The sequence below is a fragment of the Alosa sapidissima genome, unplaced genomic scaffold (genome assembly GCF_018492685.1).
Source record: "Alosa sapidissima isolate fAloSap1 unplaced genomic scaffold, fAloSap1.pri scaffold_48_ctg1, whole genome shotgun sequence".
In the NCBI taxonomy this organism is placed as follows: Eukaryota; Metazoa; Chordata; class Actinopteri; order Clupeiformes; family Clupeidae; genus Alosa; species Alosa sapidissima.
The window spans coordinates 119,782-134,540 of record NW_024582142.1 but is presented as its reverse complement, the minus strand read 5'-3'; the positions used below and the strand labels follow the sequence as shown (position 1 = coordinate 134,540).

Here is a 14,759-nt window from a genome sequence, read left to right as displayed (position 1 = left end):
CAGTTAATGCGAGACACGGCAGGTGAAAACATCGTTTTTTCATGCACTGGTCAATTTTAAGATTTTTGGCTAATTTGTTACCATGGCATGTATTTTTTGACACTACAACAACAAAGTCTGATTTACACATTTAGGTGTTTATTTCATTACCTTTTGTCTACTCTACTTTAGGAAAAAATCCTATCTAATGATAGGAATTTGGCCATTACAGAACCATCCTAACTCAAGAATTTCCTAACTTAGGCTAATGCAAAATAACTGCCAAAACTGACTGCAACAGTATTGTTGAGCATAGCCTAAGACAAAATGATGAACATGACTGTTAGGGACATCATAACGGTTTTTTTTTTACAAAATTAGTTAATTAAGTGAAAACTTAAAGATGTAGGCCTATAAGCTATGTGTTTTAATCATTTACAACATTTATAACAAATAAATATTAATCTTTATTACAGAATATTACACTATTATTTATTATTATAATTATGTTTTTTGTTTTTCATCCTATACAGCAAATAAATAAATATTGACACACTCTCTTGCATCCTACATAGGCCTAACCCAAGGCCTATTTCTCTGATATTATGGTTTGTCCATCTTGAGCAACCAACTGTAAAAGATTCTTTAGAATACCATCTTTGTAATCTGACATTCTAATCATAGATAAAGGCAGTCTCGTACACATTTTAATCATAGAAACGATTATCAATTTAAAAATCTAACTGTTACAGATAACAGTTAAGATAAGATAGGTCTGAGATAAGATAGGACACAGCCATGAGTTTAGGAAGTGCTTCTATAATAGGAATATAGGATTTTTCCTATCTTTGAAACTTAATTTAAGATAGGATAAGGGCAAAGATATTTTTCTTTAATGAGGCCCCTGAAATGATCGCACGTGTGATTCAGAGAAAACGAACGTACGCACAAAAAAACGTATTTACACCACCCTTCCAGATGTGCCCATTATAAATCACAAATGAACGTCATCTTGTGTGCAGCCGGATGGTTTTAGGTCTCCACCTTGTGTTTACACCCCCTCATAAATATCATTAGCATATATATTAATGAAATCAATGGCCTAAAATATTTAGCTTATGTAAAATTATATATTCCAGCAAAGCTTTGCATCCATGTTCATTGTCCTCTGCTTGCTTTCATTCCTTCTGCTTGCAGTAATGTCAATAATCAACATTTCGTATGTTTGTAAATATATGTATGTTTCGTATGTTTGTAGAAAAAGTAGCCTAGTAGCCTAGTTCGCCGGTCATTTTTCATTCATTCTGCATATCTTTGCTATAATTTTCTTTCAATAATGTTCAATGGCTTAAACATTGTCCTTTATTGTTTGCTTTAGACTTACATTTATATTTTATCCTCCATTATTCTGATCTTGGGCACTGCCGGTCAAAAAAAGCAAACAGGTGCGCGCTCTGCACCTCTTTACACAACTCCGAAGCAACACTAAATATGAAGATGCCCTACTTTCAGAGGATAACTTTCGTCCCTTGGTTGTGTAGGCTATATTATGATATAAAATATGTATAGTTTACAGTCAAATATTACCTTTCTGTTACGAAGCTGGGAGTAGGCGTATGAGCGCAAAATTAGGATGTAGTGGAGGCTAAACGCGAGTAAACGCAGTTTATTCCACCTCTGAAATTTCAGAAATAGAGTTTAGGCCTTAACCACCTCTTATTAGAGTTTATCCACCTCTCAAAAACGTTTATTCACTTTTAACATTCAAAACTGTATGATCAAATTACTATCCTATATTTCCAATACTGCACAATAACCTCCAACATTATCAAACTGTTCGAATGCCTTTTTGAATGCCTAAACGGGCAATTGGACATTTGATGGTCAATATTAGATTGGTGAGAACACTTAATACTAGATCACCTGTAAGAATTTTGTCAACTCAACGTATGTACTCCCAATCATCCGTAAATTGATCTAGAGTGCATTTTACTCCGGACAATTCCTTAGACCATTCTTAGTATATTGTGATAACCAACTCCGCTATTAGTTTTAACAGCTAATAGCATAGTTGGTTATCAGAAACTTTTTTTCTAGATATTACGATGTACTTATAGGATGTACTACAACTGGAAAGCTTGATTCATGTGCCAGGCTGTGCTTTAATTTATAGGCCAGAATAATGCAGAAATTAGTAGTAGTAGTAGTAGGCCAAGTAAACATAGTCTATGTTATACCTCAAGTTTTGTAGTGTGGCAGACTTTGGGCATACGGTCCTTTTCTTAACAGTATCATATTCATGACTATCATCAGGTTTAAAGACATCCTTTCCCACAGGTGTATTTAATCGACCCAGAGCCATAGTATTCGTACCGTCTGGTTAACGTCAACATTAGTTAAAACGCTGCTGAGCACATGCTTAGCTGGGAGCTACGTTAGGTTTGGTTGTGGTTAGCTAACGTTGTCGAAATCTACAGCTAACCAGTCACTTTAAAGTTGACGTTTATTAAATGGGTTTCCTTACATAATGAATACCGATAGGGTAGCAAAGTGCTAACGTTAACCATTTCCCTAACGTTATAACGCTAGTTTGGCTTACCTAACATTTCACACAACATAATGTTTGACGAGATTAATGAGTCAATACCAAAAACCTGTCTGTATTAGAAATGTGCCTCTGAAGGAGAGTTTTACGTGCAAGTAAAATGGGAATCATGGCAGGCTGGTCAGACCATAAAGTTAAGAAGAGTCACAGCTCCAGATTGCAGCGGTTTATCGCTTTCAGCTGCAGGTCACGTCATAATGCAAAAGGTTGCCGCCATGGCGGAATTTATTGCTCGTTTTTTTATCGTAAATATAAAAAGTCTGTTTCAAGACCAGCGGCTTCCATCGCATTAGACGTTGAATTTGATCGGAAAAAGAATAATAAAGAGGATAATAGGGTTAGTGATAATAGTCCATTGCATGAAAATGTACTGTCCTGTTCTGCCTAGGCTTCTTTATATAAAGAATTTCATAGTGCATCGTCACGAAACTAGCTAGCTGTATAATTCTGAACTGCTTGCAATATTCTCGTTTTTTTTTCTAACCTTTTCTAACCTGTAGGTACGTTTGTTTTCTAGTACCAATTTGATTGTTTAGTAAGCATTATACTGTGACTTCTGTGAAATTCTGTCAACATTCTAAATCCCGTTTCCTGCATTTTTTTACAATGATCACTAAAATTATCGTAACTTTTGAAATGTTAATGTTATTCCAATACAGTCTTTTTTGTTAAATAGCCCACAGCTTGCTGAACATGTCTTATAGATATATGTAGAGAAATATGATGACAATTCATTTTTATGTGAATGAAATATACAGGATATACATTTTTGGAGAGGGTTTTTAAATACTGTTCATATTACTGTAATTACCATATGTATTTTACATCATTTCATAGAACTGATCCTTTTCATTACAATGGTATGTATATCCCATTTTTGGTATGTATTATATTCAGGAAATAAGGTTTTTTGTGTGGAGGTCATCCAGCAGCAACAATGGAAGGTTCGGCACGGGCACAAACCTGTAGGTACGTTTGTTTTCTAGTACCAATTTGATTGTTAAGTAAGCATTATATTGGCAAGACAGTATAGCAAACCAAAGCTGAATAAATCAATGGGAGCCGCGTTTCAAGTTGCGTTACGTGAAATGAGTTTAGCAATATTTTTACTCCTCTCAATGTGTAGTTCTAGAAAATAAGATGTGAAATCACATATTCTGTCAGAAATGTAATTAACTTATTGCTTTCCCTCGGGTTGTTACCTGTAGTACATTCTGTAGTGTGAATTATTTTAGCCTGCTAACTTTTAAATGACAAAACATCAGACGTGCTTGTCTCAACATTTTCTAAGATGGCATGACTTGAAATAGATGAAGCACAACTCCTCTCAATATGTAGTTATAGAAAACTGATGTGAAATCAAATATTCTGTCAGAAATGTCATTTTTGCATTTCAGCAGTTTGTTACTAGGAGAAATGTAATCTGTCTTTATCTTGATGCCAGCCAGGCAATCAGATTTCATACTTGGAAATATTTCGAGTATATTCTGAGGATGCTTCAATAGTTTAGGCTACCTCATCTTTTGAGTACATACATACATGCACAAATCTGTAGTTTTGTGATTTTATTTTTCACATTATATATAGGTATTTGTATGATTTTGCTGTTGTTTCAGATGGAGGATGACAAGACCTACCTATACCTCACAAGCCTGAAGAGGTAGCTGACTGCTCATGAGCTTGCGCTCATAATGCTGAAGACAATGAGGGGATGGAGGAAGAATGTATAGATTTTTGTGCCGTGCTTAGGATGGTGCAGACTTCTACACACTGTGTGAAATAGAATTATGTTCTTTTTTACTCATGTTTTTTACTCACATTGTTGTCATGTGATTTTACCAACCTGGGGAACTATTGCACAAAACTAGGATAAGGGAATAAGGCGGGATATCTTTGTTATCCTGGCTCAATTTATACGTGATCCAGTTGCACAAAATCAGGATAGGGGGCAGCAGGAAATGTTATGGTATAAGTTACCATGGCGATTTATTCTGTGGAGCTAGCGTGCTCCAGACTAGGCTAAATTCCAGGATCTATTTAATCTCATCCCTTATCTCAGTCAGCAGTCACCACAAACGGAAACCAATTCCACTGCCCACTACACATTGTTATATGTCACTGTCATTATTTAAACGTTTGTGATCATTAATTAACTCTTACATACTCGCCATTCCTGATCTGTCATGCAACGTGATGTCACGGGAGTGCCTAACCATTTCGCGCGTGGTGGTCGCGGCACTAGCTGCAATATTCCCTTAAACAGATGTGTTGCTGTTTGTTGCTGTTGTGAAAATGCTATCGCTACCTACTTCACACCGTAGAAGAAGCAATGAAGACGCTCTAGTTGCCATGGTGAATTAGTGAATCTGTGATCGGTGACGGGGTCTATTTGAGGGAGCCATGAGCGCGGATAGGTTTCACCTGGCTTGATGAATCTGTGTCTGCTCGTCCTGGCTTGCTTGTTGTGCAACCAATTAAGCCTGTAAACTCTTGTTTTGGATTCATTGAGTAACTTATCCCGGATGCCTTAATTCTGCTTTTGTGAAATAGGCACAAGAAGGAATGCTATCTATCACAACAGCCGGCAGGCATTTCCGTTGACAATTTTGCGTCACCTTCAGCTGCTTCAACCATCAAGTACATATTCCTGTACAACAGGAGCTTGTTATAAAAAAGGTACATAATAAAACTAAAGTAGATTGTATGGCCCTGGAGTGTAACGGTAGGCGAATTTGTTTTATTGATAAACAAATTGCTGTCAGCGGTTGCGTTTAGTAATGAGTCATAGATCTTCTGTGTTCAACCTTTAGCTTCCCCACCCCACCTTTCCCTATCCTACTCTGTAAGTGTGTCTGTGTGGGTGTTTTTGAGTTTGAGTATAAGTTTGTGTGTATGTGTTTATTCTCCACAGGCTTGTTCTAAGTATGTAATCCACTTTCAAATGTTTAGAACACATTGAGTTTTGAGTGATGTTGATTCCTAGATTACACTTATACACTTATACATAAATGCATACTTTTATTTTGTTGGTGAATAAGTGACTTCTGTGAAATTCTGTCAACATTCTAAATCCCGTTTCCTGCATTTTTTTTACAATGATCACTAAAATTATCGTAACTTTTGAAATGTTAATGTTATTCCAATACAGTCTTTTTTGTTAAATAGCCCACAGCTTGCTGAACATGTCTTATAGATATATTTTTCTCTATCTTGTAGAGAAATATGATGAAAATTCATTTTTATGTGAATGAAATATACAGGATATACATTTTTGGAGAGGGTTTTTAAATACTGTTCATATTACTGTAATTACCATATGTATTTTACATCATTTCATAGAACTGATCCTTTTCATTACAATGGAATGTATATCCCATTTTTGGTGTGTATTATATTCAGGAAAAAAGGTTTTTTGTGTGGAGGTCATCCAGCAGCAACAATGGAATGTTCGGCACGGGCACGAAAGGGTTAATTTGTTCTATTGGCTGACAGTACTCTGTTATCCAGTTGATGCCTTGGTGAAATACTGGTCTCTGCCACATACTACCACTGCTTTATTATATAATTATTTCAAGGTTCTTGGGATGTTTTTGCCATGCTATTGTTATGAAATTGCAATGTTTTTATATACTTACTATACTTTTATATAAGGTGGCATAATAACATTGTGATTACCTTGCAATAACTTAGCAAAACCATTCCAACATCCTTGCAATATGTATATAATAACCTATGGAATAACTTACATGCAAATTACATTTTAACATCATGGCTAAAACAACAGAAGGACATTGAAATGCTGTTGGAATATAATTGAAATAAAAAAAACGTTCCAACAACCTTGAAATCAAAATTGAATTTGTGAATGAACTTGCATATAATTACTAATATAATAGCAACCTTGAAATAAGTATGGAATAATGCAAATAACCTTGCAATATCATTTGTGACATTGCAAAGTCATTTTATACTTATTACAAGGTTGTTGGGATTGTTTTGCCTTGTTAATGCAATGAAATTGTGTAGATAACAATGAAGAATGTATAATTTCATTTCAAACATATGAAAGTGAGCAAAACATATGAAAGTGACAAAATGAAACATATATAATGTTGTGTGGTGGAGTGAGTAGTTTGAACTGATAACAATGGAAATTTAATAATGTTATTTCCTGAAATGCCCCCTACACTAAGGTTAATTATAACTGATTTAAGGTCTTGGAATGATTTTGCTGTGGAAATTGCAGGAAATCGAAAGAGACAATTTCTCACGTTGAGCACATAAATGCGTGTGTCGTTTATTTACATAGAAAAAAACACTGAAACTAAAATGGCGCTGTCCAGCAACAAAACCGGCATGGGACTACACGTCATCACACATTCATAACATTTAAAGGGACCACGATCCCTGAACAGTTATACTTACACATGAAGTAACTACAGACAGAACAAAGTGCTGTGTTTAATATAAACGGTGTGTAGAACCACACTTAATAACAAAGGTGAATTATGCCGGTCACATTCCCCCAGAATTCACCATATCAGAAGTACAATCAACAGTCAACGGGGAGGTAGGCGTATTAACCGTTCACAACGGATGTGCTGTACCGGAGGTCGATGAGACCCAACTGCGGCAGGTGTCCCGTCATGACACGGGCATGGCTTGGGAGAGAGGGGAGTAGGGGGTGGGGGCAGAGCTGGAGGCCGTCCGCGTCGTGGGGGCTGGGCCAGGTCAACGGGCCTGGCCACATCCAAGTGAGCCGGTTTGAGGCGGTCAATGGAGAGTCGCTCCGGTTTGCCGCCCATGTCCACCACAAAATGTTTGTCTCCTGCCTCCAAAACACGGTCCTCTGTAGGCATCGTGGCGCATGAAAACATAATCAGCTGTCTGAAGCCCAGTGGGAATGTGCGACTGAGGGAGGCCGTGACGGGAAGTAGGGACAGGTGCGAAAAGCCTCGCATTGTCCAATAGAGTTGACCGCTGAAGAGTAAGCAGACCAAGTAACCGTGGTGCTAGGGACAAAATCCCCTGGGACCCGCAGCGGCTGTAAGTCCTCCTTTGGCGCGGTCCTGACATCACCCACGGGAGTTTGTCGATCCAGTTGCTGTCTTTGAGGCTGGCACACAGGGTAGCCTTCATTGACCTATGAAAACGTTCACAGAGTCCGTTAGCCTGCGAGTGATATGCAGTCGTGTGGTGGAGTTTCACCCCGAGGCTCTCTGCGACAGCATTCCACAGCTCAGACGTGGAAGCGCCTCGGTCCTGCGCGCCTCGGTCACAGGATATATAGGGGGTGCCGAAACGAGCAACCCAGGTTCCGATAAATGCCCGTGTCATCTCAACAGTCGCCACAGAAGTCAGTGGCACAGCTTCAGGCCAGCGGGTGGTCCTGTCAACCATGGTTAACAGGTATGTGAAACCGTGAGAAGATGGCAGAGGGCCGACCAGATCTACATTCACATGGTCAAAACGTCTCTCTGGAACCGGGAACAACTCTAGCTGTGCTTTAGTGTGACGGTGTACTTTGGCCCGTTGGCACTCAACACAGGTGTTAGTCCAGTCCCTAACGTCCTTCTTGAGGCCGTGCCAGACAAACTTTGCTGCAACCAGTCTCTGTGACGCTTTCGAACCTGGGTGGGAGAGACCATAGATGGCTCTCTGACCACCACAAGGTGCTTGGGCTTACCTTTCTCGTGCAAAGGCCGCATAAGCTGAGCAGCTCGAGGGATGAAACGGTGGTAAAAATTCACCATGCCCAGGAACACCTGTAGGGATTTGACAGTGAGCGGGCGTGGGAACTTTGTTACTGCCTCCACCTTTGATGGGGACTGCACTGTCCTTAGTGACTCTGTGTCCCAGGAAGTCAACGGTGGAGAGACCAAACTGGCACTTGGCGGGGTTGACAATTAGCCCGTGTTGTCTAAGTCGCTCAAAAAGTGTTCGGAGGTGCGCCAGGTGTTGAGACTTGGACGTGCTCGCTACGAGGATGTCATCCAGGTACACAAAAAGAAAAGGTAGGTCCCGCAAAACAGAGTCCATGAGGCGTTGAAAAGATTGGGCGGCGTTTTTAAGGCATGCGCAGGAACTCAAAAACACCAAACGGCGTGATCACGGCTGTTTTGGGAATGTCCAGTGGGTGCACCAGTACCTGATGATATCCCTGGACAAGGTCCACCTTGGAAAAAATCACCTTATCTGCCAGGTGAGCTGAAAAATCCTGTATGTTCGGGACTGGGTATCGGTCAGGTGTTGTTGCCTCATTAAGCCGCCGGTAGTCGCCACACGGGCGCCAGCCGCCGCCCGGTTTGGGGACGAAGTGTAGGGGTGAAGCCAACGGGCTGTCGGATCGACGGACTATACCCAGGCATTCCATGTTTGCAAATTCAGCCTTTGCAACGGCAAGCTTGGTCGGGTTGAGGCGCCAAGCGCGAGCGTAGACGGGTGGATCAGTAGTGGCGAGATGATGCTCCACACCATTCTCAGCGGATGCAGAGAAAGTGGACTGAGTGAGCGCTGGGAACTCGGCAAGTAGACGGTGGAAGTCATCTGAGGCTGATAGCATGCTAGCATGGAGTCAGTTCCGCTTAGCGTTGCACGTATAAGAACAAAATGTGACGGCGTCAATCAAACGGCGGTTCTTAACATCTACCAACAGTCCATGTGCACACAGAAAATTGGCTCCGAGTAGGGGAACGGCAACCTTTGCTGTAACAAAGTCCCAGCCAAACCGCTGTCCTCCGAAACACAATTCAACGTACCTCGTTCCATATGTGCGGATGGGGCTACCATTGGCAGCTTCCATAGGGGGGCCGTGGCTGTCAGTCACCATGTCCAAACAGAATGCAGGCAGGACGCTCTTCTGTGCGTCCGGAGATGCTGTCACGGATGAAAAGCAGCCTGCCTACGCGGCCGACGCTCATGGCCACTACTGAGCGCCGGCCCTAGCATTTCCCGAACCGCCGAAACTGCACGGCGAACGACATTTGTTAGCCTTGGGTCCAAACTTGACATGATAAAAACACAAGCCTGAAGACTGTTGGGGGCCAGAAGACTGCTGCCGACGAGAAGTAGTTGCAGCGATGAGTGTCACAGGAGCGATGTGTGCGGGAAAAAGCGCGGCCACACAATGTCCCTGACTTGCCAGGAAGTCAAGTCAAGTCAAGTCAAGTCAGATTTATTTTTAAAGCGCATTTAACATGCACATAGTGCAACCCAAAGCGCTCAGCCACTTCAGCCAGCCTCCGGGTCTGTGCTCACCCAAGAGATCCAGCATACGGACCACGGTGGTTTGCTGTCACCCAGTCCTTTAAGGGAAAAAAGCCTGCTGGCTCTCTCAGCGTCTGACAGTTCAAAAGTTTTCAACAGGTGGGTTTTGAGTGCTATATACTCTCTGTTGCCGGAGGGTTTTTAAAGGAACCGTATGTAAGAAAAATATTTAAATTAATCATAAAATGGCCCTGATATGTCACTAGACATTAAGAAATCATGTTCATTTCAAATACTTATATCACTGACAACAGTAGTCCAGCCAGGATATTGTCATTTAAAAAGTGAAGTTGCAGCCCTCAACTGTTGTTGATGTTGTGTTTTGTCATGTCATGTTGTGTTTTGAACTGATGCGCCACCCTCCATCTATCTACTAATCACGAAGTCAGTAGAGTTTCACCATCCGCGTGTGCAATCTCGAGTCAGGGGGAGGAGGAAGGGATACACCGCTCTTCAGTATTTTGAAAGTGATTGCAGTACCAGTTTTGTCCACAATCTTACATATGGTTCCTTTAAGGTCCGGGTTCAGGAAAAAAGTGAGATTTTAGACAAATTTCAAAATCTGTCAATTATTGTCCAAATTATTTTAATTTCACATCTAGATATGTGAAATGCATTACATTACATTACATTACATTTGGCTGACGCTTTTTAACCAAAGCGACTAACAACATGGTAAACAGTAAGTTTTAGAACAATTCTCACAATTTTAGGACAGTTTAAAAAAAACACATTAGAGTACAGTAAGAATAAGTGCGTCGGTGAGTGCTGTATTTTAACAGTTACTTGTCAGTTTAAAACGGTTGGTGAGTGCTAGGATCAGTAAGACTTGTTGTAAGTGTTGCTATGAGAGTAGATGTTCTCTAAAGAGCTGGGTCTTCAGGAGTTTTTTGAACGTGGAAAAGGATGTTCCTGCCCTTGTAGGAACTGGCAGTGTGTTCCACCAACGAGGAACAACAGATGAGAAAAGTTTGGATTGGCTTGAGCGTACCGGTGGTAGAGCTAGACGTCGTTCGTCAGAGGAGCGCAGCGGTCTGGAGGTAGTGTAAGTCTGTATGAGGGCATTCAAGTAGGTGGGAGCAGAACCGGAGACTACTTTGTAGGCAAGCGTTAGACACTTTAATTTGATGCGGGCCGCCATAGGTAGCCAGTGTAGCTGGATGAGCAGCGGGGTAACATGTGCCCTTTTGGGTTGGTTGTAGACCAGGCGCGCCGCTGCGTTCTGGATGCATTAATTATGGCAACAAAAATGAAAAAAAATTGGTCTGATTTTTTTCTGACTTTTCAGATTTTTTTTAATTTTCGCCGTCAGGATGAGAGAAAGTTTTTTTTTTGCAAATTTGAAAATCGGTCAGATATTGTCCAAATTATTTTAATTTCACATCTAGATATGTGAAATGCATTAATTATGGCAACAAAAATGAAAAAAAATTGGTCTGATTTTTTTCGGACTTTTCAGATTTTTTTTGATTTTCGCCGTCAGGATGAGAGAAAGTTTTTTTTTTGCAAATTTGAAAATCGGTCAGATATTGTCCAAATTATTTTTTATTTCAGTCGTCCAACCAGGATATTGTCATTTAAAAAGTGAAGTTGCAGCCCTCAACTGTTTTTGATGTTGTGTTTTGTCATGTTATGTTGTGTTTTGAACTGATGAGCCACCCTCCATCTATCTACTAATCACGAAGTCAGTAGTGTTTCACCATCCGCGTGTGCAACCTCGAGTCAGGGGGAGGGGGAGGGGGAGGGGATACACCGCTCTTCAGTATTTTGAAAGTGATTGCAGTACCAGTTTTGGCCACAATCTTACATATGGTTCCTTTAAGGTCCGGGTTCAGGAAAAAAGTGAGATTTTAGACAAATTTCGAAATCTGTCAATTATTGTCCAAATTATTTTAATTTCACATCTAGATGTGAAATGCATTAATTATGGCAACAAAAATGAAAAAAAATTGGTCTGATTTTTTTCGGACTTTTCAGATTTTTTTTGATTTTCGCCGTCGGGATGAGAGAAAGTTTTTTTTTTGCAAATTTGAAAATCGGTCAGATATTGTCCAAATTATTTTTTATTTCAGTCGTCCAACCAGGATATTGTCATTTAAAAAGTGAAGTTGCAGCCCTCAACTGTTGTTGATGTTGTGTTTTGTCATGTCATGTTGTGTTTTGAACTGATGCGCCACCCTCCATCTATCTACTAATCACGAAGTCAGTAGTGTTTCACCATCCGCGTGTGCAACCTCGAGTCAGGGGGAGGGGGAGGGGATACACCGCTCTTCAGTATTTTGAAAGTGATTGCAGTACCAGTTTTGGCCACAATCTTACATATGGTTCCTTTAAGGTCCGGGTTCAGGAAAAAAGTGAGATTTTAGACAAATTTCGAAATCTGTCAATTATTGTCCAAATTATTTTAATTTCACATCTAGATGTGAAATGCATTAATTATGGCAACAAAAATGAAAAAAAATTGGTCTGATTTTTTTCGGACTTTTCAGATTTTTTTTGATTTTCGCCGTCGGGATGAGAGAAAGTTTTTTTTTTGCAAATTTGAAAATCGGTCAGATATTGTCCAAATTATTTTTTATTTCAGTCGTCCAACCAGGATATTGTCATTTAAAAAGTGAAGTTGCAGCCCACAACTGTTTTTGATGTTGTGTTTTGTCATGTCATGTTGTGTTTTGAACTGATGCGCCACCCTCCATCTATCTACTAATCACGAAGTCAGTAGTGTTTCACCATCCGCGTGTGCAACCTCGAGTCAGGGGGAGGGGGAGGGGATACACCGCTCTTCAGTATTTTGAAAGTGATTGCAGTACCAGTTTTGGCCACAATCTTACATATGGTTCCTTTAAGGTCCGGGTTCAGGAAAAAAGTGAGATTTTAGACAAATTTCAAAATCTGTCAATTATTGTCCAAATTATTTTAATTTCACATCTAGATATGTGAAATGCATTACATTACATTACATTACATTACATTTGGCTGACGCTTTTTAACCAAAGCGACTAACAACATGGTAAACAGTAAGTTTTAGAACAATTCTCACAATTTTAGGACAGTTTAAAAAAAACACATTAGAGTACAGTAAGAATAAGTGCGTCGGTGAGTGCTGTATTTTAACAGTTACTTGTCAGTTTAAAACGGCTGGTGAGTGCTAGGATCAGTAAGACTTGTTGTAAGTGTTGCTATGAGAGTAGATGTTCTCTAAAGAGCTGGGTCTTCAGGAGTTTTTTGAACGTGGAAAAGGATGTTCCTGCCCTTGTAGGAACTGGCAGTGTGTTCCACCAACGAGGAACAACAGATGAGAAAAGTTTGGATTGGCTTGAGCGTACCGGTGGTAGAGCTAGACGTCGTTCGTCAGAGGAGCGCAGCGGTCTGGAGGTAGTGTAAGTCTGTATGAGGGCATTCAAGTAGGTGGGAGCAGAACCGGAGACTACTTTGTAGGCAAGCGTTAGACACTTGAATTTGATGCGGGCCGCCATAGGTAGCCAGTGTAGCTGGATGAGCAGCGGGGTAACATGTGCCCTTTTGGGTTGGTTGTAGACCAGGCGCGCCGCTGCGTTCTGGATGCATTAATTATGGCAACAAAAATGAAAAAAAATTGGTCTGATTTTTTTCTGACTTTTCAGATTTTTTTTAATTTTCGCCGTCAGGATGAGAGAAAGTTTTTTTTTTGCAAATTTGAAAATCGGTCAGATATTGTCCAAATTATTTTTTATTTCAGTCGTCCAACCAGGATATTGTCATTTAAAAAGTGAAGTTGCAGCCCTCAACTGTTTTTGATGTTGTGTTTTGTCATGTTATGTTGTGTTTTGAACTGATGAGCCACCCTCCATCTATCTACTAATCACGAAGTCAGTAGTGTTTCACCATCCGCGTGTGCAACCTCGAGTCAGGGGGAGGGGGAGGGGATACACCGCTCTTCAGTATTTTGAAAGTGATTGCAGTACCAGTTTTGGCCACAATCTTACATATGGTTCCTTTAAGGTCCGGGTTCAGGAAAAAAGTGAGATTTTAGACAAATTTCGAAATCTGTCAATTATTGTCCAAATTATTTTAATTTCACATCTAGATGTGAAATGCATTAATTATGGCAACAAAAATGAAAAAAAATTGGTCTGATTTTTTTCGGACTTTTCAGATTTTTTTTGATTTTCGCCGTCGGGATGAGAGAAAGTTTTTTTTTTGCAAATTTGAAAATCGGTCAGATATTGTCCAAATTATTTTTTATTTCAGTCGTCCAACCAGGATATTGTCATTTAAAAAGTGAAGTTGCAGCCCTCAACTGTTGTTGATGTTGTGTTTTGTCATGTCATGTTGTGTTTTGAACTGATGCGCCACCCTCCATCTATCTACTAATCACGAAGTCAGTAGTGTTTCACCATCCGCGTGTGCAACCTCGAGTCAGGGGGAGGGGGAGGGGATACACCGCTCTTCAGTATTTTGAAAGTGATTGCAGTACCAGTTTTGGCCACAATCTTACATATGGTTCCTTTAAGGTCCGGGTTCAGGAAAAAAGTGAGATTTTAGACAAATTTCGAAATCTGTCAATTATTGTCCAAATTATTTTAATTTCACATCTAGATGTGAAATGCATTAATTATGGCAACAAAAATGAAAAAAAATTGGTCTGATTTTTTTCGGACTTTTCAGATTTTTTTTGATTTTCGCCGTCGGGATGAGAGAAAGTTTTTTTTTTGCAAATTTGAAAATCGGTCAGATATTGTCCAAATTATTTTTTATTTCAGTCGTCCAACCAGGATATTGTCATTTAAAAAGTGAAGTTGCAGCCCTCAACTGTTGTTGATGTTGTGTTTTGTCATGTCATGTTGTGTTTTGAACTGATGCGCCACCCTCCATCTATCTACTAATCACGAAGTCAGTAGTGTTTCACCATCCGCGTGTGCAACCTCGA

General features: G+C 40.1%; 1 long non-coding RNA gene across 1 annotated transcript; it reads left to right on the top strand.

Annotated features, from left to right (window-relative positions):
* Window positions 1–1,126: 1,126 nt before the first annotated feature.
* Window positions 1,127–10,953, top strand: LOC121700853. The gene is made up of 3 exons (XR_006027311.1): window positions 1,127–1,206; window positions 3,360–3,362; window positions 10,942–10,953. It is a non-coding gene; the product is annotated as an uncharacterized LOC121700853 (long non-coding RNA).
* Window positions 10,954–14,759: the final 3,806 nt, after the last annotated feature.